This window comes from Ictalurus punctatus, chromosome 1 (assembly GCF_001660625.3).
Source record: "Ictalurus punctatus breed USDA103 chromosome 1, Coco_2.0, whole genome shotgun sequence".
Classification (NCBI taxonomy): Eukaryota; Metazoa; Chordata; class Actinopteri; order Siluriformes; family Ictaluridae; genus Ictalurus; species Ictalurus punctatus.
In genome coordinates this window covers 32,796,249-32,817,176 of record NC_030416.2, presented here as the reverse complement: position 1 = coordinate 32,817,176, position 20,928 = coordinate 32,796,249, and the positions used below count along the sequence as shown (strand labels likewise).

General features: G+C 49.7%; 13 non-coding genes across 13 annotated transcripts; all 13 read left to right on the top strand.

Annotated features, from left to right (window-relative positions):
* Positions 1–408: 408 nt before the first annotated feature.
* On the top strand, positions 409–481 carry trnar-ccu (transfer RNA arginine (anticodon CCU)). The gene has a single exon. It is a non-coding gene; the product is annotated as a tRNA-Arg (tRNA).
* A 2,430-nt stretch (positions 482–2,911) lies between these two features.
* trnar-ccu (transfer RNA arginine (anticodon CCU)) lies at positions 2,912–2,984 on the top strand. The gene has a single exon. It is a non-coding gene; the product is annotated as a tRNA-Arg (tRNA).
* Positions 2,985–2,991: 7 nt separating this feature from the next.
* Positions 2,992–3,063, top strand: trnam-cau (transfer RNA methionine (anticodon CAU)). Its single transcript has one exon. It is a non-coding gene; the product is annotated as a tRNA-Met (tRNA).
* A 3,351-nt stretch (positions 3,064–6,414) lies between these two features.
* Positions 6,415–6,487, top strand: trnar-ccu (transfer RNA arginine (anticodon CCU)). Its single transcript has one exon. It is a non-coding gene; the product is annotated as a tRNA-Arg (tRNA).
* Positions 6,488–6,494: 7 nt separating this feature from the next.
* Positions 6,495–6,566, top strand: trnam-cau (transfer RNA methionine (anticodon CAU)). Its single transcript has one exon. It is a non-coding gene; the product is annotated as a tRNA-Met (tRNA).
* Positions 6,567–7,791: 1,225 nt separating this feature from the next.
* Positions 7,792–7,864, top strand: trnar-ccu (transfer RNA arginine (anticodon CCU)). Its single transcript has one exon. It is a non-coding gene; the product is annotated as a tRNA-Arg (tRNA).
* Positions 7,865–7,871: 7 nt separating this feature from the next.
* On the top strand, positions 7,872–7,943 carry trnam-cau (transfer RNA methionine (anticodon CAU)). The gene has a single exon. It is a non-coding gene; the product is annotated as a tRNA-Met (tRNA).
* Positions 7,944–12,118: 4,175 nt separating this feature from the next.
* On the top strand, positions 12,119–12,190 carry trnam-cau (transfer RNA methionine (anticodon CAU)). The gene has a single exon. It is a non-coding gene; the product is annotated as a tRNA-Met (tRNA).
* A 2,722-nt stretch (positions 12,191–14,912) lies between these two features.
* trnar-ccu (transfer RNA arginine (anticodon CCU)) lies at positions 14,913–14,985 on the top strand. Its single transcript has one exon. It is a non-coding gene; the product is annotated as a tRNA-Arg (tRNA).
* A 7-nt stretch (positions 14,986–14,992) lies between these two features.
* On the top strand, positions 14,993–15,064 carry trnam-cau (transfer RNA methionine (anticodon CAU)). Its single transcript has one exon. It is a non-coding gene; the product is annotated as a tRNA-Met (tRNA).
* A 1,225-nt stretch (positions 15,065–16,289) lies between these two features.
* trnar-ccu (transfer RNA arginine (anticodon CCU)) lies at positions 16,290–16,362 on the top strand. Its single transcript has one exon. It is a non-coding gene; the product is annotated as a tRNA-Arg (tRNA).
* A 7-nt stretch (positions 16,363–16,369) lies between these two features.
* Positions 16,370–16,441, top strand: trnam-cau (transfer RNA methionine (anticodon CAU)). The gene has a single exon. It is a non-coding gene; the product is annotated as a tRNA-Met (tRNA).
* A 4,175-nt stretch (positions 16,442–20,616) lies between these two features.
* Positions 20,617–20,688, top strand: trnam-cau (transfer RNA methionine (anticodon CAU)). The gene has a single exon. It is a non-coding gene; the product is annotated as a tRNA-Met (tRNA).
* Positions 20,689–20,928: the final 240 nt, after the last annotated feature.

The following is a 20,928-nucleotide window of genomic DNA, read 5'->3' as shown; positions in this document are numbered from 1 at the left end:
GAGCATGATCAAACAGTTGGTGAAACAGATTGAAGAAACGGTCAGAGGAGGGAATGTGCTCTCCACCCTGGTTCCACATTGCACTTGCTCAGATCAGTGCTTTGGCTATGAGCAGGTTTATGAACTGTGCCACCTTAAACTGTTCTGAACCTCTGACTTGTTTGTAGAAATATAGAGAGTCCTGTAGAAGAATGCCTGTACACTGAGCAGGTTCACCTGAATATTTGCCCGGCCGAGCGATGAGCGGGAGAGCCAAGGGGTTGGTTGCCGCCATAATCGGTATTGGTGTTGTCGGTGTGGTGGACAACTGTGTGATTTTCACGCCGAGCATAGCTATCTGCCGTTGTCGCGCCCTCGCTAGATTTTCTTCAGCCGCTATCGAGAGAGCCCCGCATGGACCCCGACGGTGTCCCAGTGGCCTAATGGATAAGGCATTGGCCTCCTAAGTCAGGGATTGTGGGTTCGAGTCCCATCTGGGGTGTCCGTGAAGCAGAGTGGCGCAGCTGAAGCGTGCTGGGCCCATAACCCAGAGGTCGATGGATCGAAGCCATCCTCTGCTAGCTCCTCTCCCTTTTAACAGTTGCAGAGTAAATAAAGTATAGCTATCTGTCTATCTCATGTTGCCTCTCACACACCCCCTCTGTGTCCATGTTGATGGCACAGTATACTGTAAAACTGCAGAGAATGCTTTCTTTAAAAAATAAACAACAACATACAAACAAATCGAAAGCGTCAAGGTCAACAGGGCAGGGATGGGTTGACTCTGGACTTTTGATGTAAGTAGAGGTGATTAACACAGCAGGGGTTTAGAGATATGATTTGCGACACTGAGCTGAGCAGCTTGAACTGCGAAGGACAAGGTGAAAAGGAAGCGAGAAAGTTTGAGGAGGCACATTTTTGTAGGGACTCATCTAAGGTGGGTGTGGCCGGAGTGTAGCCCGCTTCTTTGTGAGTAATGGCTGTCTTTGGGCACTGGACAGTTTTTCTCTGATTTCCTTTAGCCTCTGGAGCATGATCAAACAGTTGGTGAAACAGATTGAAGAAACGGTCAGAGGAGGGAATGTGCTCTCCACCCTGGTTCCACATTGCACTTGCTCAGATCAGTGCTTTGGCTATGAGCAGGTTTATGAACTGTGCCACCTTAAATTGTTCTGAACCTCTGACTTGTTTGTAGAAATATAGAGAGCCCTGTAGATTTGCGACACTGAGCTGAGCAGCTGGAACTGCGAAGCACAAGGTGAAAAGGAAGCGAGAAAGTTTGAGGAGGCACATTTTTGTAGGGACTCATCTAAGGTGGGTGTGGCCGGAGTGTAGCCCGCTTCTTTGTGAGTAATGGCTGTCTTTGGGCAGGATGCACTAGGCACGGAGACACTCAGTGTTGGTTGCTGCCACAATAGAAACACAATTTAGCCCTACTCCTCCTTTCTTGTTCGAGAATGGAGTACTTGACCAATCGGCCTACTCTTCCACTGGCCTATGCCAGTTAGTGCGTTCTACGTGAAACCTGGGGGCTGACAATTCCACTGCAGGGGGTCGAGATGAATGGAGAGGTCAATACGCGCGTCCAGGGATTTCTGCTTGTCGCGATATGCTATTTTGATGAGTCTGGCCCGGTTCAGTCCTTGATGCTAAGCAGATTCCAGTGCAGGTTCAGCTACATGCTAGCAGAGGCAATGGATCTGGATTCCAGGGCATATTCGCTGGCTCCTCGACTTCCCTGGGTGACAGTTTTTCTCTGATTTCCTTTAGCCTCTGGAGCATGATCAAACAGTTGGTGAAACAGATTGAAGAAACGGTCAGAGGAGGGAATGTGCTCTCCACCCTGGTTCCACATTGCACTTGCTCAGATCAGTGCTATGGCTATGAGCAGGTTAATGAACTGTGCCACCTTAAATTGTTCTGAACCTCTGACTTGTTTGTAGAAATATAGAGAGCCCTGTAGATTTGCGACACTGAGCTGAGCAGCTTGAACTGCGAAGGACAAGGTGAAAAGGAAGCGAGAAAGTTTGAGGAGGCACATTTTTGTAGGGACTCATCTAAGGTGGGTGTGGCCGGAGTGTAGCCCGCTTCTTTGTGAGTAATGGCTGTCTTTGGGCAGGATGCACTAGGCACGGAGACACTCAGTGTTGGTTGCTGCCACAATAGAAACACAATTTAGCCCTACTCCTCCTTTCTTGTTCGAGAATGGAGTACTTGACCAATCGGCCTACTCTTCCACTGGCCTATGCCAGTTAGTGCGTTCTACGTGAAACCTGGGGGCTGACAATTCCACTGCAGGGGGTCGAGATGAATGGAGAGGTCAATACGCGCGTCCAGGGATTTCTGCTTGTCGCGATATGCTATTTTGATGAGTCTGGCCCGGTTCAGTCCTTGATGCTAAGCAGATTCCAGTGCAGGTTCAGCTACCCGCTGGCAGAGGCAATGGATCTGGATTCCAGGGCATATTCGCTGGCTCCTCGACTTCCCTGGGTGACAGTTTTTCTCTGATTTCCTTTAGCCTCTGGAGCATGATCAAACAGTTGGTGAAACAGATTGAAGAAACGGTCAGAGGAGGGAATGTGCTCTCCACCCTGGTTCCACATTGCACTTGCTCAGATCAGTGCTTTGGCTATGAGCAGGTTTATGAACTGTGCCACCTTAAATTGTTCTGAACCTCTGACTTGTTTGTAGAAATATAGAGAGTCCTGTAGAAGAATGCCTGTACACTGAGCAGGTTCACCTGAATATTTGCCCGGCCGAGCGATGAGCGGGAGAGCCAAGGGGTTGGTTGCCGCCATAATCGGTATTGGTGTTGTCGGTGTGGTGAACAACTGTGTGATTTTCACGCCGAGCATAGCTATCTGCCGTTGTCGCGCCCTCGCTAGATTTTCTTCAGCCGCTATCGAGAGAGCCCCGCATGGACCCCCACGGTGTCCCAGTGGCCTAATGGATAAGGCATTGGCCTCCTAAGCCAGGGATTGTGGGTTCGAGTCCCATCTGGGGTGTCAGTGAAGCAGAGTGGCGCAGCGGAAGCGTGCTGGGCCCATAACCCAGAGGTCGATGGATCGAAACCATCCTCTGCTAGCTCCTCTCCCTTTTAACAGTTGCAGAGTAAATAAAGTATAGCTATCTGTCTATCTCATGTTGCCTCTCACACACCCCCTCTGTGTCCATGTTGATGGCACAGTATACTGTAAAACTGCAGAGAATGCTTTCTTTAAAAAATAAACAACAACATACAAACAAATCGAAAGCGTCAAGCTCAACAGGGCAGGGATGGGTTGACTCTGGACTTTTGATGTAAGTAGAGGTGGTTAACACAGCAGGGGTTTAGAGATATGATTTGCGACACTGAGCTGAGCAGCTTGAACTGCGAAGGACAAGGTGAAAAGGAAGCGAGAAAGTTTGAGGAGGCACATTTTTGTAGGGACTCATCTAAGGTGGGTGTGGCCGGAGTGTAGCCCGCTTCTTTGTGAGTAATGGCTGTCTTTGGGCAGGATGCACTAGGCACTGAGACACTCAGTGTTGGTTGCAGCCACAATAGAAACACAATTTAGCCCTACTCCTCCTTTCTTGTTCGAGAATGGAGTACTTGACCAATCGGCCTACTCTTCCACTGGCCTATGCCAGTTAGTGCGTTCTACGTGAAACCTGGGGGCTGACAATTCCACTGCAGGGGGTCGAGATGAATGGAGAGGTCAATACGCGCGTCCAGGGATTTCTGCTTGTCGCGATATGCTATTTTGATGAGTCTGGCCCGGTTCAGTCCTTGATGCTAAGCAGATTCCAGTGCAGGTTCAGCTACCCGCTGGCAGAGGCAATGCATCTGGATTCCAGGGCATATTCGCTGGCTCCTCGACTTCCCTGGGTGACAGTTTTTCTCTGATTTCCTTTAGCCTCTGGAGCATGATCAAACAGTTGGTGAAACAGATTGAAGAAACGGTGAGAGGAGGGAATGTGCTCTCCACCCTAGTTCCACATTGCATTGCTCAGATCAGTGCTTTCGCTATGAGCAGGTTTATGAACTGTGTCACCTTAAATTGTTCTGAACCTCTGACTTGTTTGTAGAAATATAGAGAGTCCTGTAGAAGAATGCCTGTACACTGAGCAGGTTCACCTGAATATATGCCCGGCCGAGCGATGAGCGGGAGAGCCAAGGGGTTGGTTGCCGCCATAATCGGTATAGGTGTTGTCGGTGTGGTGGACAACTGTGTGATTTTCACGCCGAGCATAGCTATCTGCCGTTGTCGCGCCCTCGCTAGATTTTCTTCAGCCGCTATCGAGAGAGCCCCGCATGGACCTCGACGGTGTCCCAGTGGCCTAATGGATAAGGCATTGGCCTCCTAAGCCAGGGATTGTGCGTTTGAGTCCCATCTGGGGTGTCCCTGAAGCAGAGTGGCGCAGCGGAAGCGTGCTGTGCCCATAACCCAGAGGTCGATGGATCGAAACCATCCTCTGCTAGCTCCTCTCCCTTTTAACAGTTGCAGAGTAAATAAAGTATAGCTATCTGTCTATCTCATGTTGCCTCTCACACACCCCCTCTGTGTCCATGTTGATGGCACAGTATACTGTAAAACTGCAGAGAATGCTTTCTTTAAAAAATAAACAACAACATACAAACAAATCGAAAGCGTCAAGCTCAACAGGGCAGGGATGGGTTGACTCTGGACTTTTGATGTAAGTAGAGGTGGTTAACACAGCAGGGGTTTAGAGATATGATTTGCGACACTGAGCTGAGCAGCTTGAACTGCGAAGGACAAGGTGAAAAGGAAGCGAGAAAGTTTGAGGAGGCACATTTTTGTAGGGACTCATCTAAGGTGGGTGTGGCCGGAGTGTAGCCCGCTTCCTTGTGAGTAATGGCTGTCTTTGGGCAGGATGCACTAGGCACGGAGACACTCAGTGTTGGTTGCTGCCACAATAGAAACACAATTTAGCCCTACTCCTCCTTTCTTGTTCGAGAATGGAGTACTTGACCAATCGGCCTACTCTTCCACTGGCCTATGCCAGTTAGTGCGTTCTACGTGAAACCTGGGGGCTGACAATTCCACTGCAGGGGGTCGAGATGAATGGAGAGGTCAATACGCGCGTCCAGGGATTTCTGCTTGTCGCGATATGCTATTTTGATGAGTCTGGCCCGGTTCAGTCCTTGATGCTAAGCAGATTCCAGTGCAGGTTCAGCTACATGCTAGCAGAGGCAATGGATCTGGATTCCAGGGCATATTCGCTGGCTCCTCGACTTCCCTGGGTGACAGTTTTTCTCTGATTTCCTTTAGCCTCTGGAGCATGATCAAACAGTTGGTGAAACAGATTGAAGAAACGGTCAGAGGAGGGAATGTGCTCTCCACCCTGGTTCCACATTGCACTTGCTCAGATCAGTGCTATGGCTATGAGCAGGTTAATGAACTGTGCCACCTTAAATTGTTCTGAACCTCTGACTTGTTTGTAGAAATATAGAGAGCCCTGTAGATTTGCGACACTGAGCTGAGCAGCTTGAACTGCGAAGGACAAGGTGAAAAGGAAGCGAGAAAGTTTGAGGAGGCACATTTTTGTAGGGACTCATCTAAGGTGGGTGTGGCCGGAGTGTAGCCCGCTTCTTTGTGAGTAATGGCTGTCTTTGGGCAGGATGCACTAGGCACGGAGACACTCAGTGTTGGTTGCTGCCACAATAGAAACACAATTTAGCCCTACTCCTCCTTTCTTGTTCGAGAATGGAGTACTTGACCAATCGGCCTACTCTTCCACTGGCCTATGCCAGTTAGTGCGTTCTACGTGAAACCTGGGGGCTGACAATTCCACTGCAGGGGGTCGAGATGAATGGAGAGGTCAATACGCGCGTCCAGGGATTTCTGCTTGTCGCGATATGCTATTTTGATGAGTCTGGCCCGGTTCAGTCCTTGATGCTAAGCAGATTCCAGTGCAGGTTCAGCTACCCGCTGGCAGAGGCAATGGATCTGGATTCCAGGGCATATTCGCTGGCTCCTCGACTTCCCTGGGTGACAGTTTTTCTCTGATTTCCTTTAGCCTCTGGAGCATGATCAAACAGTTGGTGAAACAGATTGAAGAAACGGTCAGAGGAGGGAATGTGCTCTCCACCCTGGTTCCACATTGCACTTGCTCAGATCAGTGCTTTGGCTATGAGCAGGTTTATGAACTGTGCCACCTTAAATTGTTCTGAACCTCTGACTTGTTTGTAGAAATATAGAGAGTCCTGTAGAAGAATGCCTGTACACTGAGCAGGTTCACCTGAATATTTGCCCGGCCGAGCGATGAGCGGGAGAGCCAAGGGGTTGGTTGCCGCCATAATCGGTATTGGTGTTGTCGGTGTGGTGAACAACTGTGTGATTTTCACGCCGAGCATAGCTATCTGCCGTTGTCGCGCCCTCGCTAGATTTTCTTCAGCCGCTATCGAGAGAGCCCCGCATGGACCCCGACGGTGTCCCAGTGGCCTAATGGATAAGGCATTGGCCTCCTAAGCCAGGGATTGTGGGTTCGAGTCCCATCTGGGGTGTCCGTGAAGCAGAGTGGCGCAGCGGAAGCGTGCTGGGCCCATAACCCAGAGGTCGATGGATCGAAACCATCCTCTGCTAGCTCCTCTCCCTTTTAACAGTTGCAGAGTAAATAAAGTATAGCTATCTGTCTATCTCATGTTGCCTCTCACACACCCCCTCTGTGTCCATGTTGATGGCACAGTATACTGTAAAACTGCAGAGAATGCTTTCTTTAAAAAATAAACAACAACATACAAACAAATCGAAAGCGTCAAGCTCAACAGGGCAGGGATGGGTTGACTCTGGACTTTTGATGTAAGTAGAGGTGGTTAACACAGCAGGGGTTTAGAGATATGATTTGCGACACTGAGCTGAGCAGCTTGAACTGCGAAGGACAAGGTGAAAAGGAAGCGAGAAAGTTTGAGGAGGCACATTTTTGTAGGGACTCATCTAAGGTGGGTGTGGCCGGAGTGTAGCCCGCTTCTTTGTGAGTAATGGCTGTCTTTGGGCAGGATGCACTAGGCACTGAGACACTCAGTGTTGGTTGCAGCCACAATAGAAACACAATTTAGCCCTACTCCTCCTTTCTTGTTCGAGAATGGAGTACTTGACCAATCGGCCTACTCTTCCACTGGCCTATGCCAGTTAGTGCGTTCTACGTGAAACCTGGGGGCTGACAATTCCACTGCAGGGGGTCGAGATGAATGGAGAGGTCAATACGCGCGTCCAGGGATTTCTGCTTGTCGCGATATGCTATTTTGATGAGTCTGGCCCGGTTCAGTCCTTGATGCTAAGCAGATTCCAGTGCAGGTTCAGCTACCCGCTGGCAGAGGCAATGCATCTGGATTCCAGGGCATATTCGCTGGCTCCTCGACTTCCCTGGGTGACAGTTTTTCTCTGATTTCCTTTAGCCTCTGGAGCATGATCAAACAGTTGGTGAAACAGATTGAAGAAACGGTGAGAGGAGGGAATGTGCTCTCCACCCTGGTTCCACATTGCATTGCTCAGATCAGTGCTTTCGCTATGAGCAGGTTTATGAACTGTGTCACCTTAAATTGTTCTGAATCTCTGACTTGTTTGTAGAAATATAGACAGTCCTGTAGAAGAATGCCTGTACACTGAGCAGGTTCACCTGAATATTTGCCCGGCCGAGCGATGAGCGGGAGAGCCAAGGGGTTGGTTGCCGCCATAATCGGTATTGGTGTTGTCGGTGTGGTGGACAACTGTGTGATTTTCACGCCGAGCATAGCTATCTGCCGTTGTCGTGCCCTCGCTAGATTTTCTTCAGCCGCTATCGAGAGAGCCCCGCATGGACCCCGACGGTGTCCCAGTGGCCTAATGGATAAGGCATTGGCCTCCTAAGCCAGGGATTGTGGGTTCGAGTCCCATCTGGGGTGTCCGTGAAGCAGAGTGGCGCAGCGGAAGCGTGCTGGGCCCATAACCCAGAGGTCGATGGATCGAAACCATCCTCTGCTAGCTCCTCTCCCTTTTAACAGTTGCAGAGTAAATAAAGTATAGCTATCTTCTCATGTTGCCTCTCACACACCCCCTCTGTGTCCATGTTGATGGCACAGTATACTGTAAAACTGCAGAGAATGCTTTCTTTAAAAAATAAACAACAACATACAAACAAATCGAAAGCGTCAAGCTCAACAGGGCAGGGATGGGTTGACTCTGGACTTTTGATGTAAGTAGAGGTGGTTAACACAGCAGGGGTTTAGAGATATGATTTGCGACACTGAGCTGAGCAGCTTGAACTGCGAAGGACAAGGTGAAAAGGAAGCGAGAAAGTTTGAGGAGGCACATTTTTGTAGGGACTCATCTAAGGTGGGTGTGGCCGGAGTGTAGCCCGCTTCTTTGTGAGTAATGGCTGTCTTTGGGCAGGATGCACTTGGCACTGAGACACTCAGTGTTGGTTGCTGCCACAATAGAAACACAATTTAGCCCTACTCCTCCTTTCTTGTTCGAGAATGGAGTACTTGACCAATCGGCCTACTCTTCCACTGGCCTATGCCAGTTAGTGCGTTCTACGTGAAACCTGGGGGCTGACAATTCCACTGCAGGGGGTCGAGATGAATGGAGAGGTCAATACGCGCGTCCAGGGATTTCTGCTTGTCGCGATATGCTATTTTGATGAGTCTGGCCCGCTTCAGTCCTTGATGCTAAGCAGATTCCAGTGCAGGTTCAGCTACCCGCTGGCAGAGGCAATGGATCTGGATTCCAGGGCATATTCGCTGGCTCCTCGACTTCCCTGGGTGAAAGTTTTTCTCTGATTTCCTTTAGCCTCTGGAGCATGATCAAACAGTTGGTGAAACAGATTGAAGAAACGGTCAGAGGAGGGAATGTGCTCTCCACCCTGGTTCCACATTGCACTTGCTCAGATCAGTGCTTTGGCTATGAGCAGGTTTATGAACTGTGCCACCTTAAATTGTTCTGAACCTCTGACTTGTTTGTAGAAATATAGAGAGCCCTGTAGATTTGCGACACTGAGCTGAGCAGCTGGAACTGCGAAGGACAAGGTGAAAAGGAAGCGAGAAAGTTTGAGGAGGCACATTTTTGTAGGGACTCATCTAAGGTGGGTGTGGCCGGAGTGTAGCCCGCTTCTTTGTGAGTAATGGCTGTCTTTGGGCAGGATGCACTTGGCACTGAGACACTCAGTGTTGGTTGCTGCCACAATAGAAACACAATTTAGCCCTACTCCTCCTTTCTTGTTCGAGAATGGAGTACTTGACCAATCGGCCTACTCTTCCACTGGCCTATGCCAGTTAGTGCGTTCTACGTGAAACCTGGGGGCTGACAATTCCACTGCAGGGGGTCGAGATGAATGGAGAGGTCAATACGCGCGTCCAGGGATTTCTGCTTGTCGCGATATGCTATTTTGATGAGTCTGGCCCTCTTCAGTCCTTGATGCTAAGCAGATTCCAGTGCAGGTTCAGCTACCCGCTGGAAGAGGCAATGGATCTGGATTCCAGGGCATATTCGCTGGCTCCTCGACTTCCCTGGGTGACAGTTTTTCTCTGATTTCCTTTAGCCTCTGGAGCATGATCAAACAGTTGGTGAAACAGATTGAAGAAACGGTCAGAGGAGGGAATGTGCTCTCCACCCTGGTTCCACATTGCACTTGCTCAGATCAGTGCTTTAGCTATGAGCAGGTTTATGAACTGTGCCACCTTAAATTGTTCTGAACCTCTGACTTGTTTGTAGAAATATAGAGAGCCCTGTAGATTTGCGACACTGAGCTGAGCAGCTGGAACTGCGAAGGACAAGGTGAAAAGGAAGCGAGAAAGTTTGAGGAGGCACATTTTTGTAGGGACTCATCTAAGGTGGGTGTGGCCGGAGTGTAGCCCGCTTCTTTGTGAGTAATGGCTGTCTTTGGGCAGGATGCACTAGGCACTGAGACACTCAGTGTTGGTTGCTGCCACAATAGAAACACAATTTAGCCCTACTCCTCCTTTCTTGTTCGAGAATGGAGTACTTGACCAATCGGCCTACTCTTCCACTGGCCTATGCCAGTTAGTGCGTTCTACGTGAAACCTGGGGGCTGACAATTCCACTGCAGGGGGTCGAGATGAATGGAGAGGTCAATACGCGCGTCCAGGGATTTCTGCTTGTCGCGATATGCTATTTTGATGAGTCTGGCCCGGTTCAGTCCTTGATGCTAAGCAGATTCCAGTGCAGGTTCAGCTACATGCTAGCAGAGGCAATGGATCTGGATTCCAGGGCATATTCGCTGGCTCCTCGACTTCCCTGGGTGACAGTTTTTCTCTGATTTCCTTTAGCCTCTGGAGCATGATCAAACAGTTGGTGAAACAGATTGAAGAAACGGTCAGAGGAGGGAATGTGCTCTCCACCCTGGTTCCACATTGCACTTGCTCAGATCAGTGCTATGGCTATGAGCAGGTTAATGAACTGTGCCACCTTAAATTGTTCTGAACCTCTGACTTGTTTGTAGAAATATAGAGAGTCCTGTAGAAGAATGCCTGTACACTGAGCAGGTTCACCTGAATATTTGCCCGGCCGAGCGATGAGCGGGAGAGCCAAGGGGTTGGTTGCCGCCATAATCGGTATAGGTGTTGTCGGTGTGGTGGACAACTGTGTGATTTTCACGCCGAGCATAGCTATCTGCCGTTGTCACGCCCTCGCTAGATTTTCTTCAGCCGCTATCGAGAGAGCCCCGCATGGACCCCGACGGTGTCCCAGTGGCCTAATGGATAAGGCATTGGCCTCCTAAGCCAGGGATTGTGCGTTTGAGTCCCATCTGGGGTGTCCGTGAAGCAGAGTGGCGCAGCGGAAGCGTGCTGGGCCCATAACCCAAAGGTCGATGGATCGAAACCATCCTCTGCTAGCTCCTCTCCCTTTTAACAGTTGCAGAGTAAATAAAGTATAGCTATCTGTCTATCTCATGTTGCCTCTCACACACCCCCTCTGTGTCCATGTTGATGGCACAGTATACTGTAAAACTGCAGAGAATGCTTTCTTTAAAAAATAAACAACAACATACAAACAAATCGAAAGCGTCAAGGTCAACAGGGCAGGGATGGGTTGACTCTGGACTTTTGATGTAAGTAGAGGTGGTTAACACAGCAGGGGTTTAGAGATATGATTTGCGACACTGAGCTGAGCAGCTTGAACTGCGAAGGACAAGGTGAAAAGGAAGCGAGAAAGTTTGAGGAGGCACATTTTTGTAGGGACTCATCTAAGGTGGGTGTGGCCGGAGTGTAGCCCGCTTCTTTGTGAGTAATGGCTGTCTTTGGGCAGGATGCACTAGGCACGGAGACACTCAGTGTTGGTTGCAGCCACAATAGAAACACAATTTAGCCCTACTCCTCCTTTCTTGTTCGAGAATGGAGTACTTGACCAATCGGCCTACTCTTCCACTGGCCTATGCCAGTTAGTGCGTTCTACGTGAAACCTGGGGGCTGACAATTCCACTGCAGGGGGTCGAGATGAATGGAGAGGTCAATACGCGCGTCCAGGGATTTCTGCTTGTCGCGATATGCTATTTTGATGAGTCTGGCCCGGTTCAGTCCTTGATGGTAAGCAGATTCCAGTGCAGGTTCAGCTACCCGCTGGCAGAGGCAATGGATCTGGATTCCAGGGCATATTCGCTGGCTCCTCGACTTCCCTGGGTGACAGTTTTTCTCTGATTTCCTTTAGCCTCTGGAGCATGATCAAACAGTTGGTGAAACAGATTGAAGAAACGGTCAGAGGAGGGAATGTGCTCTCCACCCTGGTTCCACATTGCACTTGCTCAGATCAGTGCTTTGGCTATGAGCAGGTTTATGAACTGTGCCACCTTAAATTGTTCTGAACCTCTGACTTGTTTGTAGAAATATAGAGAGTCCTGTAGAAGAATGCCTGTACACTGAGCAGGTTCACCTGAATATTTGCCCGGCCGAGCTATGAGCGGGAGAGCCAAGGGGTTGGTTGCCGCCATAATCGGTATTGGTGTTGTTGGTGTGGTGAACAACTGTGTGATTTTCACGCCGAGCATAGCTATCTGCCGTTGTCGCGCCCTCGCTAGATTTTCTTCAGCCGCTATCGAGAGAGCCCCGCATGGACCCCGACGGTGTCCCAGTGGCCTAATGGATAAGGCATTGGCCTCCTAAGGCAGGGATTGTGGGTTCGAGTCCTATCTGGGGTGTCCGTGAAGCAGAGTGGCGCAGCGGAAGCGTGCTGGGCCCATAACCCAGAGGTCGATGGATCGAAACCATCCTCTGCTAGCTCCTCTCCCTTTTAACAGTTGCAGAGTAAATAAAGTATAGCTATCTGTCTATCTCATGTTGCCTCTCACACACCCCCTCTGTGTCCATGTTGATGGCACAGTATACTGTAAAACTGCAGAGAATGCTTTCTTTAAAAAATAAACAACAACATACAAACAAATCGAAAGCGTCAAGCTCAACAGGGCAGGGATGGGTTGACTCTGGACTTTTGATGTAAGTAGAGGTGGTTAACACAGCAGGGGTTTAGAGATATGATTTGCGACACTGAGCTGAGCAGCTTGAACTGCGAAGGACAAGGTGAAAAGGAAGCGAGAAAGTTTGAGGAGGCACATTTTTGTAGGGACTCATCTAAGGTGGGTGTGGCCGGAGTGTAGCCCGCTTCTTTGTGAGTAATGGCTGTCTTTGGGCAGGATGCACTAGGCACTGAGACACTCAGTGTTGGTTGCTGCCACAATAGAAACACAATTTAGCCCTACTCCTCCTTTCTTGTTCGAGAATGGAGTACTTGACCAATCGGCCTACTCTTCCACTGGCCTATGCCAGTTAGTGCGTTCTACGTGAAACCTGGGGGCTGACAATTCCACTGCAGGGGGTCGAGATGAATGGAGAGGTCAATACGCGCGTCCAGGGATTTCTGCTTGTCGCGATATGCTATTTTGATGAGTCTGGCCCGCTTCAGTCCTTGATGCTAAGCAGATTCCAGTGCAGGTTCAGCTACCCGCTGGCAGAGGCAATGGATCAGGATTCCAGGGCATATTCGCTGGCTCCTCGACTTCCCTGGGTGAAAGTTTTTCTCTGATTTCCTTTAGCCTCTGGAGCATGATCAAACAGTTGGTGAAACAGATTAAAGAAACGGTCAGAGGAGGGAATGTGCTCTCCACCCTGGTTCCACATTGCCCTTGCTCAGATCAGTGCTTTGGCTATGAGCAGGTTTATGAACTGTGCCACCTTAAATTGTTCTGAACCTCTGACTTGTTTGTAGAAATATAGAGAGCCCTGTAGATTTGTGACACTGAGCTGAGCAGCTTGAACTGCGAAGGACAAGGTGAAAAGGAAGCGAGAAAGTTTGAGGAGGCACATTTTTGTAGGGACTCATCTAAGGTGTGTGTGGGCGGAGTGTAGCCCGCTTCTTTGTGAGTAATGGCTGTCTTTGGGCCGGATGCACTAGGCACTGAGACACTCAGTGTTGGTTGCTGCCACAATAGAAACACAATTTAGCCCTACTCCTCCTTTCTTGTTCTAGAATGGAGTACTTGACCAATCGGCCTACTCTTCCACTGGCCTATGCCAGTTAATGCGTTCTACGTGAAACCTGGGGGCTGACAATTCCACTGCAGGGGGTCGATATGAATGGAGAGGTCAATACGCGCGTCCAGGGATTTCTGCTTGTCGCGATATGCTATTTTGATGAGTCTGGCCCGGTTCAGTCCTTGATGCTAAGCAGATTCCAGTGCAGGTTCAGCTACATGCTAGCAGAGGCAATGGATCTGGATTCCAGGGCATATTCGCTGGCTCCTCGACTTCCCTGGGTGACAGTTTTTCTCTGATTTCCTTTAGCCTCTGGAGCATGATCAAACAGTTGGTGAAACAGATTGAAGAAACGGTCAGAGGAGGGAATGTGCTCTCCACCCTGGTTCCACATTGCACTTGCTCAGATCAGTGCTATGGCTATGAGCAGGTTAATGAACTGTGCCACCTTAAATTGTTCTGAACCTCTGACTTGTTTGTAGAAATATAGAGAGCCCTGTAGATTTGCGACACTGAGCTGAGCAGCTTGAACTGCGAAGGACAAGGTGAAAAGGAAGCGAGAAAGTTTGAGGAGGCACATTTTTGTAGGGACTCATCTAAGGTGGGTGTGGCCGGAGTGTAGCCCGCTTCTTTGTGAGTAATGGCTGTCTTTGGGCAGGATGCACTAGGCACGGAGACACTCAGTGTTGGTTGCAGCCACAATAGAAACACAATTTAGCCCTACTCCTCCTTTCTTGTTCGAGAATGGAGTACTTGACCAATCGGCCTACTCTTCCACTGGCCTATGCCAGTTAGTGCGTTCTACGTGAAACCTGGGGGCTGACAACTCCACTGCAGGGGGTCGAGATGAATGGAGAGGTCAATACGCGCGTCCAGGGATTTCTGCTTGTCGCGATATGCTATTTTGATGAGTCTGGCCCAGTTCAGTCCTTGATGCTAAGCAGATTCCAGTGCAGGTTCAGCTACCCGCTGGCAGAGGCAATGGATCTGGATTCCAGGGCATATTCGCTGGCTCCTCGACTTCCCTGGGTGACAGTTTTTCTCTGATTTCCTTTAGCCTCTGGAGCATGATCAAACAGTTGGTGAAACAGATTGAAGAAACGGTCAGAGGAGGGAATGTGCTCTCCACCCTGGTTCCACATTGCACTTGCTCAGATCAGTGCTTTGGCTATGAGCAGGTTTATGAACTGTGCCACCTTAAATTGTTCTGAACCTCTGACTTGTTTGTAGAAATATAGAGAGTCCTGTAGAAGAATGCCTGTACACTGAGCAGGTTCACCTGAATATTTGCCCGGCCGAGCGATGAGCGGGAGAGCCAAGGGGTTGGTTGCCGCCATAATCGGTATTGGTGTTGTCGGTGTGGTGAACAACTGTGTGATTTTCACGCCGAGCATAGCTATCTGCCGTTGTCGCGCCCTCGCTAGATTTTCTTCAGCCGCTATCGAGAGAGCCCCGCATGGACCCCGACGGTGTCCCAGTGGCCTAATGGATAAGGCATTGGCCTCCTAAGCCAGGGATTGTGGGTTCGAGTCCCATCTGGGGTGTCCGTGAAGCAGAGTGGCGCAGCGGAAGCGTGCTGGGCCCATAACCCAGAGGTCGATGGATCGAAACCATCCTCTGCTAGCTCCTCTCCCTTTTAACAGTTGCAGAGTAAATAAAGTATAGCTATCTGTCTATCTCATGTTGCCTCTCACACACCCCCTCTGTGTCCATGTTGATGGCACAGTATACTGTAAAACTGCAGAGAATGCTTTCTTTAAAAAATAAACAACAACATACAAACAAATCGAAAGCGTCAAGCTCAACAGGGCAGGGATGGGTTGACTCTGGACTTTTGATGTAAGTAGAGGTGGTTAACACAGCAGGGGTTTAGAGATATGATTTGCGACACTGAGCTGAGCAGCTTGAACTGCGAAGGACAAGGTGAAAAGGAAGCGAGAAAGTTTGAGGAGGCACATTTTTGTAGGGACTCATCTAAGGTGGGTGTGGCCGGAGTGTAGCCCGCTTCTTTGTGAGTAATGGCTGTCTTTGGGCAGGATGCACTAGGCACTGAGACACTCAGTGTTGGTTGCAGCCACAATAGAAACACAATTTAGCCCTACTCCTCCTTTCTTGTTCGAGAATGGAGTACTTGACCAATCGGCCTACTCTTCCACTGGCCTATGCCAGTTAGTGCGTTCTACGTGAAACCTGGGGGCTGACAATTCCACTGCAGGGGGTCGAGATGAATGGAGAGGTCAATACGCGCGTCCAGGGATTTCTGCTTGTCGCGATATGCTATTTTGATGAGTCTGGCCCGGTTCAGTCCTTGATGCTAAGCAGATTCCAGTGCAGGTTCAGCTACCCGCTGGCAGAGGCAATGCATCTGGATTCCAGGGCATATTCGCTGGCTCCTCGACTTCCCTGGGTGACAGTTTTTCTCTGATTTCCTTTAGCCTCTGGAGCATGATCAAACAGTTGGTGAAACAGATTGAAGAAACGGTGAGAGGAGGGAATGTGCTCTCCACCCTGGTTCCACATTGCATTGCTCAGATCAGTGCTTTCGCTATGAGCAGGTTTATGAACTGTGTCACCTTAAATTGTTCTGAATCTCTGACTTGTTTGTAGAAATATAGACAGTCCTGTAGAAGAATGCCTGTACACTGAGCAGGTTCACCTGAATATTTGCCCGGCCGAGCGATGAGCGGGAGAGCCAAGGGGTTGGTTGCCGCCATAATCGGTATTGGTGTTGTCGGTGTGGTGGACAACTGTGTGATTTTCACGCCGAGCATAGCTATCTGCCGTTGTCGTGCCCTCGCTAGATTTTCTTCAGCCGCTATCGAGAGAGCCCCGCATGGACCCCGACGGTGTCCCAGTGGCCTAATGGATAAGGCATTGGCCTCCTAAGCCAGGGATTGTGGGTTCGAGTCCCATCTGGGGTGTCCGTGAAGCAGAGTGGCGCAGCGGAAGCGTGCTGGGCCCATAACCCAGAGGTCGATGGATCGAAACCATCCTCTGCTAGCTCCTCTCCCTTTTAACAGTTGCAGAGTAAATAAAGTATAGCTATCTTCTCATGTTGCCTCTCACACACCCCCTCTGTGTCCATGTTGATGGCACAGTATACTGTAAAACTGCAGAGAATGCTTTCTTTAAAAAATAAACAACAACATACAAACAAATCGAAAGCGTCAAGCTCAACAGGGCAGGGATGGGTTGACTCTGGACTTTTGATGTAAGTAGAGGTGGTTAACACAGCAGGGGTTTAGAGATATGATTTGCGACACTGAGCTGAGCAGCTTGAACTGCGAAGGACAAGGTGAAAAGGAAGCGAGAAAGTTTGAGGAGGCACATTTTTGTAGGGACTCATCTAAGGTGGGTGTGGCCGGAGTGTAGCCCGCTTCTTTGTGAGTAATGGCTGTCTTTGGGCAGGATGCACTTGGCACTGAGACACTCAGTGTTGGTTGCTGCCACAATAGAAACACAATTTAGCCCTACTCCTCCTTTCTTGTTCGAGAATGGAGTACTTGACCAATCGGCCTACTCTTCCACTGGCCTATGCCAGTTAGTGCGTTCTACGTGAAACCTGGGGGCTGACAATTCCACTGCAGGGGGTCGAGATGAATGGAGAGGTCAATACGCGCGTCCAGGGATTTCTGCTTGTCGCGATATGCTATTTTGATGAGTCTGGCCCGCTTCAGTCCTTGATGCTAAGCAGATTCCAGTGCAGGTTCAGCTACCCGCTGGCAGAGGCAATGGATCTGGATTCCAGGGCATATTCGCTGGCTCCTCGACTTCCCTGGGTGAAAGTTTTTCTCTGATTTCCTTTAGCCTCTGGAGCATGATCAAACAGTTGGTGAAACAGATTGAAGAAACGGTCAGAGGAGGGAATGTGCTCTCCACCCTGGTTCCACATTGCACTTGCTCAGATCAGTGCTTTGGCTATGAGCAGGTTTATGAACTGTGCCACCTTAAATTGTTCTGAACCTCTGACTTGTTTGTAGAAATATAGAGAGCCCTGTAGATTTGCGACACTGAGCTGAGCAGCTGGAACTGCGAAGGACAAGGTGAAAAGGAAGCGAGAAAGTTTGAGGAGGCACATTTTTGTAGGGACTCATCTAAGGTGGGTGTGGCCGGAGTGTAGCCCGCTTCTTTGTGAGTAATGGCTGTCTTTGGGCAGGATGCACTTGGCACTGAGACACTCAGTGTTGGTTGCTGCCACAATAGAAACACAATTTAGCCCTACTCCTCCTTTCTTGTTCGAGAATGGAGTACTTGACCAATCGGCCTACTCTTCCACTGGCCTATGCCAGTTAGTGCGTTCTACGTGAAACCTGGGGGCTGACAATTCCACTGCAGGGGGTCGAGATGAATGGAGAGGTCAATACGCGCGTCCAGGGATTTCTGCTTGTCGCGATATGCTATTTTGATGAGTCTGGCCCTCTTCAGTCCTTGATGCTAAGCAGATTCCAGTGCAGGTTCAGCTACCCGCTGGAAGAGGCAATGGATCTGGATTCCAGGGCATATTCGCTGGCTCCTCGACTTCCCTGGGTGACAGTTTTTCTCTGATTTCCTTTAGCCTCTGGAGCATGATCAAACAGTTGGTGAAACAGATTGAAGAAACGGTCAGAGGAGGGAATGTGCTCTCCACCCTGGTTCCACATTGCACTTGCTCAGATCAGTGCTTTAGCTATGAGCAGGTTTATGAACTGTGCCACCTTAAATTGTTCTGAACCTCTGACTTGTTTGTAGAAATATAGAGAGCCCTGTAGATTTGCGACACTGAGCTGAGCAGCTGGAACTGCGAAGGACAAGGTGAAAAGGAAGCGAGAAAGTTTGAGGAGGCACATTTTTGTAGGGACTCATCTAAGGTGGGTGTGGCCGGAGTGTAGCCCGCTTCTTTGTGAGTAATGGCTGTCTTTGGGCAGGATGCACTAGGCACTGAGACACTCAGTGTTGGTTGCTGCCACAATAGAAACACAATTTAGCCCTACTCCTCCTTTCTTGTTCGAGAATGGAGTACTTGACCAATCGGCCTACTCTTCCACTGGCCTATGCCAGTTAGTGCGTTCTACGTGAAACCTGGGGGCTGACAATTCCACTGCAGGGGGTCGAGATGAATGGAGAGGTCAATACGCGCGTCCAGGGATTTCTGCTTGTCGCGATATGCTATTTTGATGAGTCTGGCCCGGTTCAGTCCTTGATGCTAAGCAGATTCCAGTGCAGGTTCAGCTACATGCTAGCAGAGGCAATGGATCTGGATTCCAGGGCATATTCGCTGGCTCCTCGACTTCCCTGGGTGACAGTTTTTCTCTGATTTCCTTTAGCCTCTGGAGCATGATCAAACAGTTGGTGAAACAGATTGAAGAAACGGTCAGAGGAGGGAATGTGCTCTCCACCCTGGTTCCACATTGCACTTGCTCAGATCAGTGCTATGGCTATGAGCAGGTTAATGAACTGTGCCACCTTAAATTGTTCTGAACCTCTGACTTGTTTGTAGAAATATAGAGAGTCCTGTAGAAGAATGCCTGTACACTGAGCAGGTTCACCTGAATATTTGCCCGGCCGAGCGATGAGCGGGAGAGCCAAGGGGTTGGTTGCCGCCATAATCGGTATAGGTGTTGTCGGTGTGGTGGACAACTGTGTGATTTTCACGCCGAGCATAGCTATCTGCCGTTGTCACGCCCTCGCTAGATTTTCTTCAGCCGCTATCGAGAGAGCCCCGCATGGACCCCGACGGTGTCCCAGTGGCCTAATGGATAAGGCATTGGCCTCCTAAGCCAGGGATTGTGCGTTTGAGTCCCGTCTGGGGTGTCCGTGAAGCAGAGTGGCGCAGCGGAAGCGTGCTGGGCCCATAACCCAAAGGTCGATGGATCGAAACCATCCTCTGCTAGCTCCTCTCCCTTTTAACAGTTGCAGAGTAAATAAAGTATAGCTATCTGTCTATCTCATGTTGCCTCTCACACACCCCCTCTGTGTCCATGTTGATGGCACAGTATACTGTAAAACTGCAGAGAATGCTTTCTTTAAAAAATAAACAACAACATACAAACAAATCGAAAGCGTCAAGGTCAACAGGGCAGGGATGGGTTGACTCTGGACTTTTGATGTAAGTAGAGGTGGTTAACACAGCAGGGGTTTAGAGATATGATTTGCGACACTGAGCTGAGCAGCTTGAACTGCGAAGGACAAGGTGAAAAGGAAGCGAGAAAGTTTGAGGAGGCACATTTTTGTAGGGACTCATCTAAGGTGGGTGTGGCCGGAGTGTAGCCCGCTTCTTTGTGAGTAATGGCTGTCTTTGGGCAGGATGCACTAGGCACGGAGACACTCAGTGTTGGTTGCAGCCACAATAGAAACACAATTTAGCCCTACTCCTCCTTTCTTGTTCGAGAATGGAGTACTTGACCAATCGGCCTACTCTTCCACTGGCCTATGCCAGTTAGTGCGTTCTACGTGAAACCTGGGGGCTGACAATTCCACTGCAGGGGGTCGAGATGAATGGAGAGGTCAATACGCGCGTCCAGGGATTTCTGCTTGTCGCGATATGCTATTTTGATGAGTCTGGCCCGGTTCAGTCCTTGATGGTAAGCAGATTCCAGTGCAGGTTCAGCTACCCGCTGGCAGAGGCAATGGATCTGGATTCCAGGGCATATTCGCTGGCTCCTCGACTTCCCTGGGTGACAGTTTTTCTCTGATTTCCTTTAGCCTCTGGAGCATGATCAAACAGTTGGTGAAACAGATTGAAGAAACGGTCAGAGGAGGGAATGTGCTCTCCACCCTGGTTCCACATTGCACTTGCTCAGATCAGTGCTTTGGCTATGAGCAGGTTTATGAACTGTGCCACCTTAAATTGTTCTGAACCTCTGACTTGTTTGTAGAAATATAGAGAGTCCTGTAGAAGAATGCCTGTACACTGAGCAGGTTCACCTGAATATTTGCCCGGCCGAGCTATGAGCGGGAGAGCCAAGGGGTTGGTTGCCGCCATAATCGGTATTGGTGTTGTTGGTGTGGTGAACAACTGTGTGATTTTCACGCCGAGCATAGCTATCTGCCGTTGTCGCGCCCTCGCTAGATTTTCTTCAGCCGCTATCGAGAGAGCCCCGCATGGACCCCGACGGTGTCCCAGTGGCCTAATGGATAAGGCATTGGCCTCCTAAGGCAGGGATTGTGGGTTCGAGTCCTATCTGGGGTGTCCGTGAAGCAGAGTGGCGCAGCGGAAGCGTGCTGGGCCCATAACCCAGAGGTCGATGGATCGAAACCATCCTCTGCTAGCTCCTCTCCCTTTTAACAGTTGCAGAGTAAATAAAGTATAGCTATCTGTCTATCTCATGTTGCCTCTCACACACCCCCTCTGTGTCCATGTTGATGGCACAGTATACTGTAAAACTGCAGAGAATGCTTTCTTTAAAAAATAAACAACAACATACAAACAAATCGAAAGCGTCAAGCTCAACAGGGCAGGGATGGGTTGACTCTGGACTTTTGATGTAAGTAGAGGTGGTTAACACAGC